This window comes from Urocampus carinirostris, chromosome 2 (assembly GCF_059441175.1).
Source record: "Urocampus carinirostris isolate Australia breed hairy pipefish chromosome 2, RoL_Ucar_1.0, whole genome shotgun sequence".
Lineage (NCBI taxonomy): Eukaryota > Metazoa > Chordata > Actinopteri > Syngnathiformes > Syngnathidae > Urocampus > Urocampus carinirostris.
The window spans coordinates 64,249,675-64,261,708 of NC_142350.1; the positions used below are offsets into that span (position 1 = coordinate 64,249,675).

A 12,034-nucleotide genomic window follows, 5' to 3' on the forward strand; every position below is an offset into this window, starting at 1 on the left:
CTCTACCAATTAGTCCTCCTATTTAAGCATGTCATTCTCGTTCACCCCTGGTCAGTCTGTCAGTGAACCTCCGCACTTGCAAGGCAATCATTTTTGACTCTGGCTCCCGTTCTGTTCTCGACCTGTTTCCTGCTCGTCTGTCCCTGGCTTCTCAATCGTCTCCCATTACCTGACTTGTCCCGATCTCCGACCACGCTTTGTCTCTTGTCCCGGCTGCCAAACTTGCTTCCGATCTCCGACCACGCTCCGTTCTCCCATCCCGGCTGCCCGCCTTCCTTCTGAACTCCGACAACGCTCCGTTTTCCAGTCCCGGCTGCCCGACAACGCTTCGTTGTCACTTTTTAAAATTCAAAATGTTATAAAACATTTATGAATCATTTTCTGCACATATTTTATCATTGTCAAGTGTCTGTGCTTTAAAAACTGGTGGTATTATGAATTATATTATACAGGGTTAGGTAGGGTTACTTTAACTGGATTACTTTCAATGTCTTTTGGATTACTCCAATACCAAATATGCTAATAAAAGATAAAAGAAACTAAATATGAATAAAATGACTACATTTTGTCCAGGCTTGGGGAGTAACGGAATACATGGAACGGCAAAAAGCTGTTTGGATTTATTTTCATTTTGTTTCTGTCGCATTTTATGTTAGTAATCCAAAAGTAATTGAAAGTAATCCAGTTAAAGTAACCCTACCCAACCCTGGTAATTAAACATACTGTTCAGTGTCATTTTATAACATTTTTGGTTGGTGGTGTGCTGCAAAAATTTTCCAATGTAAAAAAACATGCTCAAAAAAGGTTGAAAAACGCTGGTTTAGGGTAATGAACTTAACAATACAATAGATCTTGAGAAATTATTGTGAACACAAAAAGTATCCCGATTGGCAGATGAACCTTCAATCTTACATCATCTAATCCACTCAAATACCGTAAATTCCGGACTATAAGCCGCTACTTTTTTCCCAAACGTTCAACCCTGCGGCTTATTCATTGATGCGGCCAATCTATGTATTTTTTCTAACGGCCGCCAGCGGCGCTCGAGTACAAAAGGTAAGATTTAGACCGGTGGAATATATGCGCCGAGGAAGACTGCAACTTCTTGGCTTGTGCATAAATTAAATTAGCGTAAACATACCCTCATCATGCAAAATGCAACAAGTAAGGCACATGGCGCAGCTTTCAAGCTAAAAGCAATCGAGCAGTCCGATAAAGAAGGAGCGAGCGTGTTGCTAGCGTGTTTTGGAATAAGGGAGCGTGGGACGACGTCTATATGACAAAGTTTCTTTCCGACTTTGATGGCTTCAGTTCTAAGGAGGAAGATGAGGACGGTTTACCATGATTTTTACAAGTACAGTATGTTTTCTTAACAGGCCCGTTTACTGTGTTGCGAGCGTGTTGCTAGCGTGTTGCTACCATTAACTGCCCTGTCACAGGCACCGTTTGGGATGAAAGTTATATTATTATTATTAAAGCTTTGAAAACTCTTTCTTTGTAAATATGTGTAACCATGTATAATATGCATTTGCAACTGTATATTTTTGTAATGTATTTATTTTAGACACTTATTCTGACATGTTTTGCACGGGCGAATAAAAAAGAAGGGGCGAAACAAACGCGGGGTGATGGGAAGTGGGGACCGGTAAAGGTGAGTGTTTGTGGACGCGGCGGACAATAGTGGATATATATTTTTCCCCACCCTTACCTTTGGAAATATACACTTTTTTCCTTGGATTACTTTCAACCTGACCCGGACTCTGCAGGTCTGCATTAAACCTTAAGTACTGGTACCATTTTCCGTTCATTTTGCCGGCTGTGATTTATGGACTTTGTACTTTTATGAAGGACATTCAGTTTCAATCGCGGGACTTTAAGTCGAGTTTAGGTTAATTTTGTGTTTGTGTTACATTTTTTTTAATGTGGGCGCATGCAGCTTATGTACAGGTGCGGCTTGTGTAAGTACAAAATAGGTTTTCCTCTTAAAATGTGGTGGGTACGGCTTATAATCAGGTGCGCTCTGTAGTCCGGAATTTACGGTAGTAAATTCACATTGCAACATATAAAATCTTGAAGCTAATATCTTTGTTACATCATAAACAAAGATGTCCACAGTTACAGTACATAGGATATGTAGCTTACTACGCATAGGCTCCAATGTTTTGTTGTGTTGTACTATTGCAGCTCACACTCAGCATCGATGTATTGTGGGCCGATGGCACTTTGTTGAATATGATGTGACACTCTTTCAGAAGGCTTGTTAGTGGCTGTAAAAGCATCCCAGAGTACTCCAGGCTTCTTCAACCTTCCCTTTGATTCATATTTTTCAAGACACAAGCGAGCCACTGAGCTAAGACGTGTTATGTCACCACGTCAGCATACTTGGCTAGCAAGAATACGGGACAGTTTAACGGCCTTTCATGTCTTGGGACTCAACTTAGAGATGTTAAAAAAATTACATGTAAATCAAGTGGTAGTAGAAGTTTCTAATTGGGCGAATTCCAAAGTCAATGTTAAGACTTTTCGTTTCCTAGTGTTACAGTGTTCATTTTATCTCTGAAAAGTGATGGGACTCGCATGCTCAAAATTCTATGGGTCCCAACAGAGATCTATGGGTCCCCAAAATTTTGTGTTGTCGAGGTTGAAATCGTAAATCGGCGACAAATATATAATATAAATCTATAAATTCATTCAGTTTTAATCATCACACTTAATTGGTAATACAAAGCAGTTATCACTTTAGATTTTTCAGTTCACAAAAATACTGTACATTATACAAAATAATATTGCTGAAATATTAGTCTTTATATTCATGCAGTTTTAATCACTTCAGATTTTTCAGTTCATATATTCTTCGTGGTTTGCTGTCCCGCCACAGTTGTAATGCCTTCTCAAGGTCCAATCGTAGCGGAATTTCCATAGCTAATTTGTGGTTTTCATTGTCGTTTTGCCGATCCAATGTGCTTTTCTGAAAGTTCGTATTGCGAAATGATTTATGCAATCCAGTTTTTTTGTCACGCTGGGTGCACGCATCACAGAACATGTAGCCTCCAATAATCATCCTCCTCATAGCGTAACCAGGAATATAATTGAGTCCATTTTGGCAGAAATGTCCTTTTCTCGCTAGGAGTATTCTTTTGTTTATCTCTCGTCGAATCGTTCGCTTCAAAACACGTGTTTTCCTTGCCTTCGCGGTCTTCTGAAGAATTTCTCCGCCGTTTTTTCGTGCGGGAATTATTGCCGTTGTTACCACTTTCTGGATTATGCACTAAAGAAATTACCAATTTTTTTGTTGATTTGCACCTAATACCAACCGTTTTTACGGAGGCATACTTCTCTTTCACTCGACAACCACCAAAACAATGACGTCATCTCGAAGCAACGAGATCTCGTTTGCCGAGATCGGCGCGAGACCAAAACAACAATGGCGGATCTGCCTGACGAAAGGTTTGGAGTGCGGTAAATCTTTGTTAAAAAAAAAAAAAAAGTAATCGGGTAATAATGACAATTTGGTGTCAAAAAAGTTGCGTCCCGGGGACGTTGATTTGACACTATGATGCGTCTAGGACGCAGGGACGCGGGCAAACGAGAACACTGGTGTTCTGATAGACATGTCTAGTCGATTTCATGCTGGTCGGTGAACCTGGCGTCTGAGGCCAATTTTCGTCCAACATTCAAGGGGACCCCTTTGACTAATGTGACCCCCAACATTTGACTCGTACTCACCGCCTCATCGACTCGCCCCGCGGGGACGGGTCGAAGTCTCAGCTTCTACACGGCCACATTTCCATTTTAATTGCGACGGCTGCTACGCGGGAAGGCCTCCAGGGGGGTCAACACAAGGCGTAGAGGCTTGACGAGGCCCTGATTACATTTAATGCGGAGCAGCTAAAGCTCAGCCAGATAATTGCTAGCACATGACTGTCGTTTCGGATCATGTCGACCTCTTAACAGAGTTTTAAGTGTAGTTTTATTGCAAGGTAATCCCGATTTATTATAGCCTGAGAGCAGAGTCAGTTGATCGATGGTAGAATCAATTATCAACACATTTATTTTCGGGACTATTGCAGTAGAAACTCTAAGGTCCATCCATCCATCCATCAAATGAAATCAAATATGTGTGTGCAGGTGTCCTCTCATCTCATTAGCTGCACCGCTTATCCTCAGTAGGGTCGCGGGGGTGCTGGAGCCCATCCCAACCATCTCCGGGCAGTGGGCAGGGGACACCCTGAACTGGTTGCCAGCCAATCGCAGGGCACACGGGGACAGACAACGCATTCGCTCATTCACACCTAGGGACAATTTGGACCGGCCAATGCACCTGAAATGCATGTTTTTGGAATGTGGGAGGAAACCGGAGTGCCCGGAGGAAACCCACGCAAGCACGGGGAGAACATACAAACTCCGCACAGTAAGTACGGTAGCTGGATTTGAACCCACACAGGAGGTTCCCAAGACATGAACCGTGCCGCACATGCGCTAACCACTGCGCCGCCGTGCTGCCCTGCAGGTGTCCTTAATAAGTTAAAAATAGAATCATTTTCCATCCAGCCATCCATCCATCCCATCCATTATCTGCACGGCTTATCCTCAGTAGGGTCACGGGGGTGCTGGAGCCCATTCAAGTACTACAGTGTAAATATGTTTGCCTATTTAACCCAAAAGTCTTATCATTTTCTCTTTAAATGTCTTCCTTTATCTTCTTGGGTTTTTTACCTCACTGTGAATGTGTGAAACTGGAGTGTCATGCCCAATTTCGTTGTCACAATATGTTAACCCATTTTGTAACAATGACAATAAATGTATATTCTATTCTATTAAAGCCCCAGTGTGTAATTTTTGACCACAAGATGGCACTGTTGTCTAATGAGAACAAAACCAAGTCCCATAGTATGCAGCAAGAGGCTGGGTAGCTAGCGTGCAGCACCACGGTGCAGAGGTTCAGGGTTCGAGTCCAGCTACTGCAGCCTCCCCGTGTGGAGTTTGCATGTTCTCTCCGTGACTGCGTGGGTTTCCTCCGAGCACTCTGGTTTCCTCCCATATTCCAAAAATATGCATGTCAGGTTAATTGGCAGGTCCAAATTGTCCCTAGGTGTGAATGAGCAAATGAGTCTTACTTTGAGAGTAAATTATAATGAATGAATAAAGAATAGTGCATTTCAACAATAGTGTAATAAAAAGAAGTGCAATAACATTTAGCAGCGTCAACAAAAAAACCCAAGCAAGTTGCAAGATTTATGTTTTCACAGTTTTGTGTGCTCGTTTAGAGCAGTGATGGCCAGAATTGTGACATGGTTGCCATGGCGGTCAATTGGCTGCGCCCGTGTGTGTCACGGTTGCCATGGTGTCAGATTGGTCCCACCCATGTGTGTCACGGTTGCCATGGTGCCCAATTGGCCCCGCCTGTGTGGCGCCAGCTGCGGCTCGTTGAGAGTTTGACTTTCTGCCTAGTTTACAGGTGTCAAACAGGCGGCCCGTGGGCCAGATAAGGCCCGCTATGGGATTGAATCCGTCCCGTGAGACAACACTCAGAGAAGCGCAAGAGAACAACAAGCTGCAGGTTGAAATATGTCAACTTGATGTTGCCAAAGCCAGGTGCCTCGAACAACACTGTACTTGTATTTCTTTTCCTCTCTCTCTCTCTCTCTCTCTCTCTCTCTCTTTTCCACCCCTATTCTCCCACTATCTGGCTCTGTCTCTTTCACTCTCTGTGTCTCTATTTTTCTCTTCCTTTGTTGCTCTTTGTTTCTTTCTCTCTCTGTGTCTTTTTAACTTCTTTTGCTCTAATTTCCTTTTTTCCTTTTCTCTCTTTTCTCTTTCTCTCTTCATACCTTTTGCGCTTTCTTTTCTCTTTTCTCCTTCTGTCTTTCTATTTCTCTTTGGATTTCTTTGTTCCTCTCCCTTTCTTTTCCCCCTATCGCACGACTTTTTATCTTTTGATTCTCACGCTCTCTCCCTCCCTCTCTCTCTTTTTCTTTCTTTGTCACGCCCTCTCTCCTTTTCCCTCCCTCTTTCTCTTATTTCTTTATCTCTCTTTTTCTTTCTCTTTAATCTACTAGTCTGGCCGCCGACAGAATGTTTGTTCTATTGTGTGGCCCCCGAGCTAAAATGAGTTTGACACGCCTGGTCTAGATAAGTATAAGCACTCTCTTGCTTCGGTGGTCAGCCCGTCAAACGAACTTCCGCCCCCCAAGACGTGGGTTCTGACTCGGTCCTCTTTTGCTGTTGGAATTTCAAGTCCGGTATTGTTCCCGTTTATTTTTGTCCTGTTTAATTTCGGGTTCCAGTTTTGTTTTCGTCTGTTTTTGTCTTGTTTATTAGTTTCTCCAGTTTTTGTTCCCGTCTAGTTTCTCGTGTTAGTTTTCGATATCCTGATTTGTTGTCTGTCCCTTCCTGTCCAGTATCGACCTCATCCGTCCGATATCAACTCGGGCAATTGGAATCGGTCTCGTCGGTCTCTGGCTTCCTGTCCTTCCACGCCAGACCGGCTTCCTAACGTGCATGACTCCCCATTTCCTGTGAAATAAAAGGCTTTTGTGAGAACGTCACGCGATTGGGTCCTGTCTCTGTTCTGGTTCTGACAAATTGATGTGTCAGAATTGACTTAAAAAACAATTAAGATCAGACCCTAATGCCTTCACACTAATAACCGCAATTAACGTGACCTTGAGATGTCCTTCCAGTCATGGATCTTTCCTAAATGCACAATAGAGCACTTATTTGTAAAAATGGGGGATTAGTAAGCTTGCAGTCAGAGGAAACCAGTTTTTTTATTCCACTCTCTTCATCAGGCTTTCCAAAATCCTCAGAGAGTTGCCGGTAGCGCCCCAGGGGAAGATTTAAAAAAACTATGGGGAATAAATTGCTCAATGGCTGGCTTCAATCTATACAAGCAAACAGGGTCTCATTCCTCAATGACTCTCAAAGACGGAACATAATAAACGAAATGTCATGATTCATTGTTTAATTTCATTAGGATTTATGGGATTTATTTTTGCAGACTGTTGAAGCGATTCCCTTCGGTTAAAAGTATGACATTTTCCAGCCGTTTCATACCTGACTCAAACTGAATCACCGTCTTAAGAGATGTCACGGAGTTGTTACGCCGAGATGGGCTTTGATAGTTTTAACTTGGGCTGCTTTGATCAGTCCATCAAAGGATGCCAAGTTAAGTCATGTTTATTTGTATAGACCTTAATCACAAGAAGCGAAATAGAATGAAGTAAAACCAAGTTGAGTGAAGTCAGTAGAGTTTTTCGAGAACCGGCTTCTTCGGCTTGGCTCACTAAAAAGAACCGGCTCTTTCGGGTCCTAAACGGCTCTTCAGGTTGTTTTTGCTTCTTTATTATGTAAAATTGCGCACAAAATGACTTAAAAGAAGGGGGGGGGGGATAGAAGAAAAAAGAAAAAAAAATACCAAAATGAAAAAGTAGTGAAAAGCTGAGAAAAAAAGAAACAAAAGGAAGAGAAAAAAGAAGGAAAATTTCAGAAAAAGCCAGAAAAAAAGAAAAGACAGAAACAAAGGAAAAAAATTGAATAGAGAACAAAAAGAAAAAAAGTAACAGCAAGGAAAAAAACAACACAATGAGATTTTTTTTTAAACGAATTTTAAAAAAAAGTAGAAAAAAACACGGAAAAAGAAGAAAAAGTTTGTGTTGCGTTCAAATAATTTCCAATTATATCAAGTGAATCTTGTTGCCAACATTACACTTCCACTAAAAAATGTGATTAAGTACAGTTCTGTATCTTGCAACCGACTAAATAAGCCCACAAAAATGTTAATATTATGCGACAAAATATGTCAGGAAATAAAAAGAAATGGATATCTTGCGAAAGAATCGTAAAAACAAACGACGTTTGTAGGCCGTACAACCTTTGCAATAGTACATGAGTCAATTCATTCAAAAGAGAAGAATCATTTTGCATTGCCGGAAACTCAGCAAAATGTAACTTGATGTCAAGTTCTGGACATGTTTGATAATGACTTAGTTGCCACACTTGGGATTGCTGTTGCTCACTGTTGTTTCAAGCGTTGCTCACCCACTTTGTGTGAATGCTCAGACCCTGGAAAATTACAGGGAACATTGATCACAAGTCTCAAAGGGCTGCACAGACCACAGATTATTTCAAACTGCACACTATTATGACACCATCCCCTGATCTAAAACCTACATGACGGCAAGGAAAAACTCAAAAACCTCAACATGAGGAAAATGAAGAGACCTTGAGAAGGGATGACCAGGCTGCAATGAATGTTGCAATAACAAATAATAAACATATATCGTCAACAAAATATTTAGGTTATTCATATGCCATAGAACAGAAGTGTGTTTTAAACTTAGATTTAAACATTTCCACTGAGGTTGCAGATCGAATCTCAGGGGGAAGAGCATTCCACAGCACCGGGATCCGAATGGAGAACGCTCTCGAACCTGCGGATCTCTTCTTGGCTCTTGGGATCACCAGTAGACCAGCGCTTTCAGAGCGAAGGCTCCGGACTGGAACGTAGGGTGAAATTAAATCTGAAAGATATGAGGGAGCAAGTCCATGCATTATTTTGTATAATACAGTCAAAAAAGGGTAGAGAGCAGACGTGGTCGGGATCAAAAACAGGTCGTAGCCGGAGACAAACGGGGAGATCAGGAACGGACAGGTGGAAAAACGGGTGAAAAAAACGGAAGTCAGGGTCAAAAATGCTTGCCTTGTAACAACAGAGGTTCGCTGACGGACTGACAAGCGGAGAGTGACAGGACTGTGTTTGAAAAGGGACAGGGAACCAATCAGGTAGCCTGGCAGCGGCAGGCGCTAAATGAGCGGGTACAGGTGGTCCAAATCAGTAATCACGACACCAATATTTTTCCATTACTATATCTATCCCTAAAAACGCTTCAGTGAAGTCAGTTAAATTCCCCTAAGTAGCAACCGAGTAGCTGGTAAATAACTCCCGATCAACACAAGATAAAGGATAGTAAAAACTTTTGCAGACTCCATAAAAGGTATATGTTGATTGACCACATGACAATACAAGCAAGCTCATAATGATAATCATGGGTCGACTGATTTATTCACTGAGACACTTAAATAAGAGAGAAACTGTACATTTGTGTTTCTTGAACTATTGGATTGAAGATTAATGGCAATGCTGTGAATCTTAATTAGTAAATATAATCTGCAAACATGAGCATTTTGAATATGTGTGGCCAACAGCCATTCAATGAATTGACAATTGAATTTATATTGTCATGATTACCGATGTGAATCACCTGTGCTCGCTCATTTGGCGCCAACCGCTGCGGGTTCTGATTGGCTCCCTGTCACTATTTGAACTCAGTCCTGTCAATCCTCATTTGTCAGTCCGTCTGCGAACCTCTGTTTATACAAGGCAAGCCTTTTTTGACTCTGACTCCCGCCTGTCCTGTTTTTTGCTCCTGTTTGTCTCTGGCTACAACCTGTCTTGATCCTGACCATGTCTGCTCTCCTATCCCGACTTACGACCCGTTTTTGATCCCGACCACGTCTGCTCTCCTGTCCCGGCTAACGACCCATTTTTGATCCCGACCACGTTGTTGATCTCCTGTCCCGTCTATCGACCAGGTTATCCATCCCTGACACCGCCATCTCCCGCCACAGAAGATCCACTTCTGTATTCAGATCACGATCCGATTGCGAGAGTGACTTGCTTCCCGTGTCAGCGAGCACTGGAACGCGGGCGCTGCCCCTCCCTCTTTCTATTCAATAAACGCTACGCATTTGGGTCCTGATTCTGGTCGTGACAATTGGTGAAGTGACAATAATGATTCAACTAAACTTTAACTGTAAGAAAAATCCAAATTGAGCTTATCTTAAGTCTGTGCACTACTCTCCCGTAAACACTACTCTTTAAAAAATCGGGGTCACTTAGAAACGTCCTAATTTTTTGAGGAAAAGCACTTTTTTTAAATGAAGATAACAGGAAGCTAATCAGACTTACACCACATACATTATTAATGTGGTAAATGATTATTTTATCTTCAAATGTCTGTCTTTATTGCAAAATCGACATAGGTGTATAGAGGCCCATTAGCAGTAACCAGCACTCCAGTGTTCTAATCGTACATTGTGTATTCTAATTGCGTTATAAGGCTAATGGCTAATTAGAGAACCCTTTTGAAATTACTTCAGAATAGCTAAAAACTGTTAAGCTTGTTAGATAAGCTATACGGTTGTCCTCCCTTTGAGTTAGTCTAGTATCTGAAGCATCACATTTTTAGGTGTGATTATACTTTCAGAATGGCCAGAATAGCTTGTGTAACTCGTCTATTGTTGTTCTTAGAAATGAAGGCTACTCCATTCCCAATACACTGAAGATCTCTCACAATGGTGTGTACTACTCTCTTCAGAGAACATCACAGGGACAGGAGAGTAAAAACGTGGTTGGGCTCGTAAGCGAGTCGTAAGCCAGGAAAGGAGAGTAGACGTGGTCGGGGACAAAAAGAGGTCGAAAGCCGGGACGGGAGAGCAGACGTGGTCAGGATCAAAAACGGGTCGAAGCCGGGGGACGGAAAACAGGTGGGAGACAGGGTCGAAAAAAGGCTTGCCTAGAGTTAACTGAAGTTCGCAGATGGACTGACAAAAGGGGACAGATAGGAGTGGCTTTAAATAGGGACAGGGGGGCAATCAGAGTCCGCCAAAGAAGCGGGAACAGGTGATTCACATCGGTAACCATGAGAGTATATGTGAATAGGGATTGTGAGTGATTCCAAACATACAGTAGACATTGAAATCTTTCTTCTGGTTTGCTCTGGTCCCAAAATTACTCAAAAAAAATGAATGGGATCAAGAAAAGCCACTTCTGATCTCACCAGCTCATACTTAATTCATCCCGCACCGCTTCCTTTTCGCCGGTAGCCCAAGGCGTGGTTAAATCAACATGGCGGCAACGGCCTGATGGATGGTGACAAAGGTCTGCGGCAATCCTGATCCTTATTCTTGGGGGCCCCAAGGTCACTCCTGCTCGGCTTTGTCATAGAAACCCCATTGATAAAATCTAATCCCTGGCATTTAAAAGAACCCCGATTGCCCTTCAAAATCACCACCACCACTTAAAAACATGGACATGGTGATAAACTAAACTCCTGTGCCATGAAAGCTGGTAGCATCATCTCCAGACAGAAGAGCAGCTTCAGCGAAAAACTGCTGTCACAGTCTCGTTCCACGGACAGACTGAGGAGATAATTTCCTCCTCATGCCATGAGGCTCTTTAACTCCACCCTGGGGAATAAAAGCCCATATTAAACCCCCACAGTTGCATATTACCCTATTTTTATTACAATGTGTATTTTCTGTAGCACTATTTAAATGCTCTATATTAACACGTTATATTGGGCATTTTTGTATTCTATATCTTTTATTTTATTATTTTATTTTTCAACACAAGGATACTGCTAGAAGTGTGAATTTCTCTACGAGGATGAATAAACTATCTATCTATCTATCTATCTATCTATCTATCTATCTATCTATCTATCTATCTATCTATCTATCTAGACATCTAGACATCTAGACATCTATCTATCTATCTATCTAGACATCTATCTATCTATCTATCTATCTATCTATCTATCTATCTATCTATCTATCTATCTAGACATCTAGACATCTAGACATCTAGACATCTATCTATCTATCTATCTAGACATCTATCTATCTATCTATCTATCTATCTATCTATCTATCTATCTATCTATCTATCTATCTATCTATCTATCTATCTATCTATCTATCTATCTATCTAGACATCTAGACATCTAGACATCTATCTATCTATCTATCTAGACATCTATCTATCTATCTATCTATCTATCTATCTATCTATCTATCTATCTATCTATCTATCTATCTATCTATCTATCTATCTATCTATCTATCTATCTATCTAGACATCTAGACATCTATCTAGACATCTAGACATCTAGACATCTATCTATCTAGACATCTAGACATCTATCTATCTAGACATCGATCTATCTATCTATCTATCTATCTAGACATCTAG

The 12,034-nt window shown here is 41.6% G+C and overlaps 1 long non-coding RNA gene across 1 annotated transcript; it reads left to right on the forward strand.

Annotated features, from left to right (window-relative positions):
- Window positions 1-6,120: 6,120 nt before the first annotated feature.
- On the forward strand, window positions 6,121-6,548 carry LOC148372988 (uncharacterized). The gene is made up of 2 exons (XR_015849579.1): window positions 6,121-6,242; window positions 6,402-6,548. It is a non-coding gene; the product is annotated as an uncharacterized LOC148372988 (long non-coding RNA).
- The last annotated feature ends 5,486 nt before the right edge of the window (window positions 6,549-12,034 follow it).